This window comes from Bubalus bubalis, chromosome 7 (assembly GCF_019923935.1).
Source record: "Bubalus bubalis isolate 160015118507 breed Murrah chromosome 7, NDDB_SH_1, whole genome shotgun sequence".
Taxonomy (NCBI): domain Eukaryota; kingdom Metazoa; phylum Chordata; class Mammalia; order Artiodactyla; family Bovidae; genus Bubalus; species Bubalus bubalis.
In genome coordinates this window covers 34,403,872-34,414,521 of record NC_059163.1, presented here as the reverse complement: position 1 = coordinate 34,414,521, position 10,650 = coordinate 34,403,872, and the positions used below count along the sequence as shown (strand labels likewise).

At 38.9% G+C, this 10,650-nt stretch overlaps 1 long non-coding RNA gene across 2 annotated transcripts; it reads left to right on the top strand.

Moving 5' to 3' along the window:
* The first annotated feature begins 778 nt into the window (after window positions 1-778).
* Window positions 779-7,507, top strand: LOC123334550. 2 transcript variants are annotated; one of them, XR_006552569.2, is made up of 5 exons: window positions 779-999; window positions 1,493-1,708; window positions 3,130-3,257; window positions 4,141-6,475; window positions 7,185-7,507. It is a non-coding gene; the product is annotated as an uncharacterized LOC123334550 (long non-coding RNA). The 2 variants fall into 2 exon arrangements; XR_006552570.2 differs by lacking the exon at window positions 779-999 and adding an exon at window positions 1,015-1,172.
* Window positions 7,508-10,650: the final 3,143 nt, after the last annotated feature.

Sequence of the window (10,650 nt, the reverse complement as noted above, 5' to 3'; positions counted from 1 at the left end):
TTTCTAATTTCAGTCACCAGTTAGTCTGCTCATTCAGGCATCCTCCTTCCATACGTGAATTCTTCCTTATTACAAGGTCACTTTCACCTTACATCTCTGCTTTCTATTTGGCTGTGAAATATCCAGGTGTTCTGGATTATTAAAATACACGCACAGCTTACACTGCTTGAGAAAGATTATATTCATTTTTCATGGGGTTTTACATTTCATAATAAGCTACGTGTGTGATGATCCATTTTCATTTTTAATTAGGATGTCCTCTGAATTCCCTTTTTGCTCCTACAGACAAAAAAAAAAATTAATCAAGAAATATCATTGTGAGCTCAGAAACAATTAAAATGCAATTCTTATAGGGGTGTTATCAAATCAAGAAAATCTGAAATGAGTTGTTTGGTGTTATCATAATCAAAGCCAAACTCTCACTCTACATGTAATGCATGTCTGATAAGCCTTATTACATAAAGTTAAAATAGTTTTTTTAAGAAAGAAAATGGACCCCTGAATCTGGTTACCGGGAGCTAGTATCAACTTAACAGGGTGTCTATTATCAACTAATGATTATGATAAGTGCTATCTCGGAAGGGAGCAAATCCTGAGAAGTAATTGGATTTTCTAAATCCAGACTGGCTTTGGCTTTGGCTCTTGCACCTGCAATAAAAAAGGGACAGCTGTTCTGGACACCCACCCAGTAAATACTATTAAGCTCATTAACACAAACCTTTTGGCTATGATCAAGTGAAGTATCAGTTTAATCCATTATACCTTGTCTGTCAAGGGACTCACTCCATCTTGCCCTGCTACTTAAGAGAGGTTGTGGGGTGGGATTTGGCAAGCCAACAAAACCTTTTCCATCTTTAACAGCTATGGGTTTTATTTATGACCCAAGTGAAATGGCATGATAATAATGATAATAATACCTCGGATGAATAAACACCTCAGTCCTAAGGAGTTCAGAGAGCTCTGCTGATACTTATCTAATTAATCCTCACCACATGCTTGGTGAGTAGGCATGTGGCATTATCCCTGGTTTACAAATGAAGAAAACAGAGCCAAAGTGACTAGCCTGGTATCACTAAGTAAGCTTAGTGGAGAAAATAATACAACCAAGAATTCTTATCTCCCAATGCAATCCTGTGATTAAAATAGTAATTGTTGCAATTCTAAGGCTTCTGGTAAGAACTATATATATAACTGTGAAATATTACTACCTGGTAATTGCCTGAGATTGTTCAGGGAGCATTAATCAATTAGGATCAACTAATAAACAAGATAATGGGGAAAGGGGAAGTATTATATCCTCAAATGATCCATAAATTCCTTTTTATCCACATAAGTTGACCATTGTTTTTAGACCAGCTTCCAACTGAATTCAAAGGGAGAAATGGGGCAATAATTTATGAAAACTTTTGAACATCATCCCAAAACAACTGAAAGATGGCAGATAAATCTATACATCCTATGACTTGTTTCATGCTTTTTCTTTATGCCTCAGAATTTTATCACTTTAAAACTAGATGGAGAGGCTTGCCAGTGGTCTATAGGTAAAGGATCTGCCTGCCAGTGCAGAGAACATGGTCTAGGAAGATTCCACTTGCCTCAGACAACTGAGCCCATGGCTCACAACTACTGAAGCCCATGTGCCTGGAGCCTGAGTTCCGCCAGAAGTCACCACAATGAGAAGCTCTCGCACTGCAAGATCCTGCTTGCTGTAAGTAGAGAAAACCTGTGCACAGCACCAAAGACCCAGCACAGCTAAAAATAAAATAAATCTTTGTAAAATATAAAACTACAGGGAATAAAACAATGATTTTATCCATGTTATTAAAAGATTATCATAATAAACAAAACAATCTGGCAGATGCTACCTGAAGCTTAGATTTTTTTTTTTAATCTCAGCTTAAGAAAAGATGATCACACATATTTAGCTCTGAGAATCAGATACAGAAAGTGTCATCAACCTTTCCTTAGCCTTATATGGTCAATTGAGCAATCAGTAACCACCACTGGAGCTAGTCAACTGAATGGTAACATGATTCTGACAGCCTTCAAAGCAGTTAGATTTGCCCAATTGCAAATAAGAAACCTATGCATATTTTTCTGGAGCTATTTGTTCTCTCTTTTTGCAGCAATGAGGATATTTCAGTTTTTACTTTGTACAGCTAGTGAAAGTTGTTCAGTAGTGTCAGACTCTTTGTGACCCCATGGACTATAGCTTGCCAGACTCCTCTGTCCATGGAATTCTCCAGACCAGAATACTGGAGGGGGTATTCATTCCCTTCTCCAGAGGATCTTCTCAACCCAAGGATCAAACCCAGATCTCCTGCACTGCAGGCAGAATCTTAACCATCTGAGCCACCAGGGAAGCCAGTACATCTCTCAAACAATACCATAAAATAAGCAGCAATAGCAGAATTAGGTCGGAGTTCAGAAAGAGGATTTTTTTCACAGTCCAAAAGCCAGATGAACCACAATTTAACTTTGTTTGGGGCCTCTGTTCCTGAAAGAGAATCTTGAAGAAAATATGGAATGAATAGAAAATAGACATTCTTCTGTAACAGAAAATGTATCTAACATAGAGCTAGTGGGGCTTCCCTGGTGGCTCAACGGTAAAGAATCCACCTGCAATGCAGGAGACTCAGGTTCAATCCCTGTGTTGGGAAGATCCCCTGGAGCAGGACATGGCAACCCACTCCAATATTCTCACTTGGTGAATCCCATGTGCAGAGAAGCCAGGTGGCCTACAGTCCATAGGGTCAAAAAGAGTCAGACATAACTGAAGTGACTTAGTATGCACAGCATAGGGCTAGTGGCTGATTCTTCTTTTAGAAGAGTATTTTAGTTTTGAAACTCTGAAGTCCTGGAGTCTCTGGACTGTCCATTTCAGGTACATTTCAATCAAAGAATATGACCTTTAATAAGACAATTATTAGTTAAATGTTGGGCTTTTGTTTCTGCTATCACCATGCAAATACTGTTTGGGATGTTATCTGAGTGTCACTTCTGAGTGCCTAATAATTATAAGTGGGAGAACAAGTGACATGAAATTTCATAAAGACATAACTAAGTCTCAAAAAAGGAGTTCAATTAATACCTTACTTTCTATCTCCTCCATTCCTTTTAAAAATCAAGATTTTGCACAGTGAATATGATCTTAGAGAACAAAGATGATGACATTTATCCCCAGATAAATGATATGCATTTGCCTCCATGACCATTAGAACATCACTGAAACGCCTCACACCTCCTCCTGTCTGCAGGTAAGTGTCCAGAAAACGTAACTGTTTTTTACATCTGAAATCCAGAGGAGGCTGGTAAACCAAACAACTATTTTTTTTAAAGTCACTTCAATGAATGCATAGAAAAGAACCACAGACATAGGAAGAAGGAAGATCTGAGATAGTGAATGAGGGATCTTTGTCTTTTGTTTTGTTTTAAATTACTGTCACTGGATAACTCTTTCAGAAATGGTTTTTGAAAAGCCAAAGGCAAAAATGTTTGAACAAAAGACAGGTAAGCTCCATACCTAAACTCAACACAGAATATTTAACCTTTAATGTGCCTACTTATTTTATCAATATAACATATGCAAGCAATTCCAAATGCAAACTTCAAAATATTTGCATTTTACTAATGAAGTACTTGTGCTTCCCTGGTGGTTCAGCCATAAAGAATCCACCTGCAATGCAGAAGCCACAGGAGTCACGGGAAGTTCCTGAGTCAGGAAGATCCCCTGGAGGAGAGGATAGCAACCCACTCCAGTATTCTTGTCTGCAAAATCCAATGGACAGAGGAGACTGGCAGGCTACAGTCCATGGGGTTGCAAAGAGACAAACATGACTAAAACAATTTAATATGCACAGCCCAAAGAAGTACTTGAAAAATACACAGATTTCACAATTATATTGAACTTAAAGAGATAAACTGTTTAATTAAAATATTTTAATTACAAAAATATGATGGTCTACTTTTACATAGTTACAGAACTACTATATAGAACCATTAAATATCATCATTATAATTTAAGTAGAAATATTAACAATTGAACACATATGTTTGTAAAAATTTGATATGCAAATAATGAGAACTCAGAATTTGTTCAACTGTTAATAATTCTGTATGCATTATAATTGGTCTTCCCAGGTCTCGCAGTGGTAAAGAATCTGCCTGTCACTCCAGGAGACGCATGAGACCAGGGTTTGATCCCTGGGTCAGGAAGATCCCCTGGAGGAAAGCATGGCAACCCACTCCAATATTCTTGGCTGGAGAATCCTATAGACAGCGGAGTCTGGTGGTCTATGGTCTGTAGGGTCTAAAAGAGTCCAACATGACTGAAGCAACTTAACAATGCATGCACACAACTGAATGAGCTCACCTAAAAGAAGGTCTGGAGAAAGAAGAGAGCAAAAACTAAACTCTGCCATTGCACATTTAGAGACTGGTCCCAGGATGAATAGTCAATGAGGAGATTGAGGAAAGGCTGGCAGAGCTGCAGGAAAAAAAAAAAAAAAAAAAACCCAGAGAGTGTGGCTCTGTGTATTCAATAAAAGAAACATATTTTAAGTAGGACAAGGACAGAAAATAGATCACTGACAACCAGATGGAAACTGACTGTTACATTCATTTTTAGTGGAGTTTCAGTAGAGACTAGTTGGAATGGGTTAAACAGAGAATTGGAAATGGAAAAAATGAAGAAAGCAAGTAGAGAACTCTTTGAGCCTTGCTTTCAAAGAGATACGGCAACAGCTGAAGGACAATGGGTCAAGGGAGGATAATCACAAATTTGTATGCTATCAGAATTATTCAGGAGAGGAATAACTGGTTAAGGAGAGAGAGGGAGAATAACCACTAGAGCAGAGCCCTTAAGTAGGCAGAAGCTGATGAAATGCTGTGCCTGGCCAGAGAGATTGCCCACATACAATGACAGAGAGAAGCCGTTGAACCCAACATGAGGAATGTCAAGGTGTGGGTTCACATCCAGGTATGTTTTGGAAATTTGTTGGAGAAGAGATTGGTTAGTTTTCTTTCTGAATAAAAGAAGAGGAGATGGAATTTGAGGTTTGAAGAGAGAGTGAGGGTGAGGTCATTGCCACAGCGAATGAGAAAGTAAAATTTTATTTTATGATATAATAAAAATGAGGTTCTCTTGGAACTTAATTCCCATTTGCAACATTTTTGTATGGCTAATTATTTCAAATAATGACATTTGCAATAAAGCCCAGATTTCCAGGAAATACAACCTTGGTGTTATTCAAATAAGTGGAGTATTCCCTTCTCACAAAACTAATAATACTACACTAATGAAATTTTGCTAACAAAGTCTACCATGTTGCTCATTATCTCCTATTAAGAGAGATATTATTGTATCTAATACCCTCTTTTTTATTAAGTAACTAAAATCCTATTAAATCATATAGTTTCCATTTTGAATTTTAAAAGTTCTAATTTTTCAAGCAAAAAACAATTTCTTCATATAAAGTAAGTTGGCAATGAAAGATTTAAATATGGTGAAAAACATTTCACTGTGTTCTAATACAGCAAGAAGAGGGAAAGAGAGCAAGCTTTTTTTATCTCTTTTTATCACTGTATTTTCTGGAAAACATATTCAGTGTAAATGTCAGGGAGCAAAATACCCAGGACAGAATTCCCTGTAAGTGTTAATAAAAGATTCAAATATACACATGAAAAGTTCAACTTATGTTTTAAAAGTTACTACTCTTTTGTTATTATAATAATAGAATTTTATAAACACATAAACCAGAATAAATTCAACACAGAACTACTTCATAGATGTATTTGTTCTGTAAAAAAATACTATTTTATAATCTCATTTACTTAGAAACCATCATTTCTAGCTCTAGTTTGACTCATCTCATATACATGTTAGTGTTCTGTCCTCTTCCTACAATCACCATGGAATTATTTCAACCACAGAATATTGTTCAACTCTCTAGATTATATGCACATTCCGAATGTGCAAAATCTAGAGTAATCCACACATTTAATTAGGACTCCTAAGTGTAAACAGTTGCAGTTGCTCAGGTTTCCTGGAGAGTAGGCTCCAAGACAGGATTTGCTGGGAGTGCTCTAGATATTAACACTTGGAGGGGAAGGAAAGGAAGAGGCTGGGTTACAGTACATTCTCAACCAAGGCCTCATGGAAGCTCTAAAGCTAAGATGGCCCTTAGAAATCATCCCCAGTGGGGAGAGGGAGTGAGGCCTTTGCTCTTTCTAGAACTTGATGTGGATATAAGTTGCCCCTGTGAAGGGGGGTCATTTATTTGATCAAGGCAGCTCTCTTTAGCTGAGGACCATTCCCAGCAGAGATCTATCAGAAAGCAGCACTCCCAGAAGCTGAAGAAAAAGTCCTTCAGTCCTGAAGGAGGATCAGGGTACAATATATGGCCCCCCACAAGATCAAAGATAATCTTTGCACCAATTAAGACGAGACACTATAGTTTTAAGTGACCATTTCAAGGTAAGGATAAGCATCTAAAGGTCAGCACAGGGCATTAACTACAGCTTCAAAGATGGTCAGGCTAATAGCCCTGCTGGCTCAGCAAGATTTAATAACCTGGTGTTTCCCCTCCCCTCAGGAACTGAGAGCATTGAGGATTATAGGGTAACACTCCTCTATTGAGGATCTGGAGGATGTAGAGAATAGTAATAGTGATACCACACAAACAGTAACAATAGCTAGAGTGGTGGGGTTAGTAAAACCACTTTTCAAATAACATACTTTCTACATGCCAGGCATTGTATTAGAGATACTAACTGAATTACAAAAAGTAAAATAATTTCCAAGACTCCCTGCTAATAAGTAACAGAGAAGTCGCAGAAATACTAATGGGTGAAGCAGACCACACATAACTGGCAATGCATATATTGTATGCGTAATGGAAGCTTTGGTAAATCAGAGAAAGAGGATAACTAATACTCAATTCTGGTCAGAAGTTACCATGTGGGAATGTGAGCCCAATGTAGCCAAATATACAAACTTTTTTAAGAGGAAAAATCTATAGGGTTATGTGAATTCACCTAATGTCTTTAGTGTTGGCTAATTTTTTAAATAAATAAATAATGCCTTGTGTTTCAAACAAAACACATCTGGAATAATATTCTGCTACTTCTGAAATAAAAAGAATTTATTATTCAAAGTATCAATCTATTCTTGATTGTCTTGGCAGAATTATAACCTTCAAGCAAGAACCTCGCACATTGACTTGTATCCACCAATGGAATGAGACAAAAAGAAAAGAGGAGTAACAGGGAGCTTCAATGGTAAACCTTCAGTAAAAGTAAAACCACTGATGAGATCTCAGAGGGTGGCCAACTTTACTAGTCAAGAAGCATTGACATGGATGAACTTAGCTTTTAGCAGAAAATACCAGTTCACCAGCAGTGACACTGAAGAATAATGAATGTTGGTAGTAATTTTTTTAGTTGGAAGACATTGTATCTATCATGAAAGGATATTGTCCATGAGAAAGAAAACTTCAAGAGCAGCAGATCAGGCCATATGAGAATATGGCTGCTTTGGATATGAAAAAGTGAAGTGAAAAGTGTTAGTCGCTCAGTCGTGTCCAACTCTTTGCAACCCCAAGGATGGAGCCTGCCAGCCCCTCTGTCCATGGAATTCTCCAGGTAAGAATACTGGAGTGAGTAACCATTTCCTGTTTCAAGGGATCTTCCAAACCTGGGATTGAACCCAGGGTTTCAATCAAATAATTGCAAGCAGAATTGCAAGCAGATTCCTTACAGTCTGAGACTCCAGGGAAGCTCTGGATATAGTCATAGAAATTGGTAGTAAGAATTGAAAACTGGGACATCTCTAGTGGCACAGTGGATAAGAATCTGCCTGCCAATACAGGGTACATGGGTTTGATCCCGGTCTGGGAAGATTCCACATGCCAAGAGGCAACTGAGCCTGTGTGCCACAACTACTGAGCCCATGCTCTAGAGCCTGTGAGCCACAACTACTGAAGCCTGCCCACTCTAGGGCCCGAGAGCCACAACTAACGAGTCCCTGTGCCCCCTAGAACCAACAAGTCGCAACCACCGTGACTATGTGCAGCAACTATTGAAACCCGAGTACTCTAGAACCCGTGTTCCACAACAAAAGAAGCCATTGAAATGAAATGAGAAGCTTGCATAAAACTAGAGTAGCCACCGCTCTCCACAACTAGAGAAAGCCCGTGCAAGGAAACGAAGACCCAGCACAGCCAAAAATAAAAAGAATTGAAAACTGGATTGTAGCCCTCTAAATTTAAACAATTGGATATGAAAAAGTGAAGTGAAAAGTGTCAGTCGCTCAGTCGTGTCTGACTCTTTGCAACCCTGTGGACTGTAGCCCACCAGGCTCCTCCATCCATGGGATTCTCCAGGCAAGAATACTGGAGTGGGTTGCCATTTCCTTCTCCAGGGGATCTTCCCAACCCAGGGATCGAACCCAGGTCTCCCACATTGCAGGCAGATGCTTTAACCTCTGAGCCACTAGGGAAGCCCAAATTTAAACAATTAGGCTGAGAAGATCCTGGAGCAGCTGTCACAGCTAACATGCAGGGTAGTTAGAGGTGAGAAACTAATGGGTGAAAAGCTGCTTGAATGGAGCCTGGACACAGGCTGGCATTTGATCAGAACTAATAAGTGGTATGAGACTTCCCTTGTGGCTCAGCTGGTAAAGAATCTGCCTGCAATGTGGGAGACCTGGGCTTGATCCCTGGTTTGAGAAGATCCCCTAGAGAAGGGAAAGGCTACCCACTCCAGTATTCTGGCCTAGAGAATTTCATGGACTGTACAGTCCATGGGGTCACAAAGAGTTGGACATGACCGAGTGACTTCCACTTTCACTTTCCTAAGTGGTATAAAATGGGGTACTTGTGGGAAAGAAAGGAGACCACCCTGAGCAGGAAGAGGGATAAAAATATTTCTACTGACTTATACCTCAAAACTTTGTGAAATGATAAAATCCTCCCCTTAACATTTGAAGAGTTTTAGCATTATTATAAAGGAAAGCAATAAATGAGTTCATTAAACTACTAGCAGAAGTTAATACCAATTAACTGTTAACCACCCTCTGCTAGAAATTTCTGGGCACTTCCAGAAAAAATGAGACATGAAATAGATACATTTTAAGTCCACAAAATGGTCAGGAGGTAGGAGTTTTGCCCCAGCAATAGGAGGCCCTAACCACTCTGCTTATATTATTGAGACAAGACAAATTTGGGCTTAGTGTGGTTGAAAAATTGAAGGAACTGAAAACACCGATGGCCAGCTTCACTTATTGATAATATTGCCTGGGGATAGTCCAAATCAAGCAATCGCTTTCAATAGACCTACTCAGTAGATCAAAAAAGTACATGAATCTCCAGGGATATTTCATCATTTTTAAGAAGCTCTACCTCTAAAAGTTGGGATTACCAGGTGGCACTAGTGGTAAAGAACCCACCTGCCAATGCAGGAGACATAAGAGACGTGGGTTTTATTCCTAGGTTGGGAAGATCCCCTAGAGAAGGGCATGGCAACCCACCCCAGTATTCTTGCCTGGAGAATCCCATGGACAGAGGAGCCTGCTGGGCTACAGTCCTCAGGGGTGCAAAGAGTCAAACACAACTGAAATGACTTATCAGGCACACACCCCTAGAAGATATACTGACATATATTAGAGATATTAAACCCTAGATTGAATGTGAAGGTACCTGGATTCTAGTCCCCTCCACCACTCTCTAGCCATGTGACTTTGAGCAACTAACTTAATTGTGACTCTTAGCATCTTTTTCTGTAAAAAGAAGATAATTACACCTGCCTGACTTTCTCACACAGTTATTAATAAGGATTTTGTTAAATCATAAATTCAAATACCTCAGGAAACTATAAAATTCTGTTACCAGTGTGTCATTCTAACAGTTACATTCCTATAAAATCAATTTTTTTGATAGTTATTCAAACATTCAAAAGCTGTCCATTGTCTAGAGAAAAAGGCATCTTGAACAGACCTATTCACACTTTTGGCTCCAACAATTCACTTCTGAATTCTCCATACTAGCAAACAAATCCTACATTGTTCTGACCTAGAACTTCTATTCAATCTATACTCTTACTCTGAGGGGAAAAAAAAATCCTTCAAGAAAGAATTCAGGTTTGACTGCCTTCTCAGATGAACCCAGTTCATAACAGTCTCCTTTCATGTGACCTCCAACATCCCTTACTACTAATATCATTAATTTGGTAATTCATCGTTTTCTAGTTTATGATTTTTCTAATACTGTCGTGCACTTTTATCTCATATATAATTAAAACCTCCCTCTTCTTGTGTCTTATCTCCTCAACTAGACTACCCATAAATAGAAGATACAGGGACTGTATTTTTGACATGTTTGCATTCCTTTGTCACAGGGTTAGAGAAGGCTCCCTCACACAGGTGTATCTATTTCACCGCTACTGCAATCAGTAAATCTGCCCTGCTTTGCAAGAACTCCCAGCTTCACAGTCACCACCCACTGCAGCTGAACCTGACCTCCCAAGAGCAAAATCAGTCACAATAATATTCTCTCTTGGGTTCATTCCTAGACTGATTTCATTTATGGTGGCCCTGCCTGAGTTGTAGCCCTCCAAACACAGTGAAGATTATAGGATTACATGTGATCATTATGC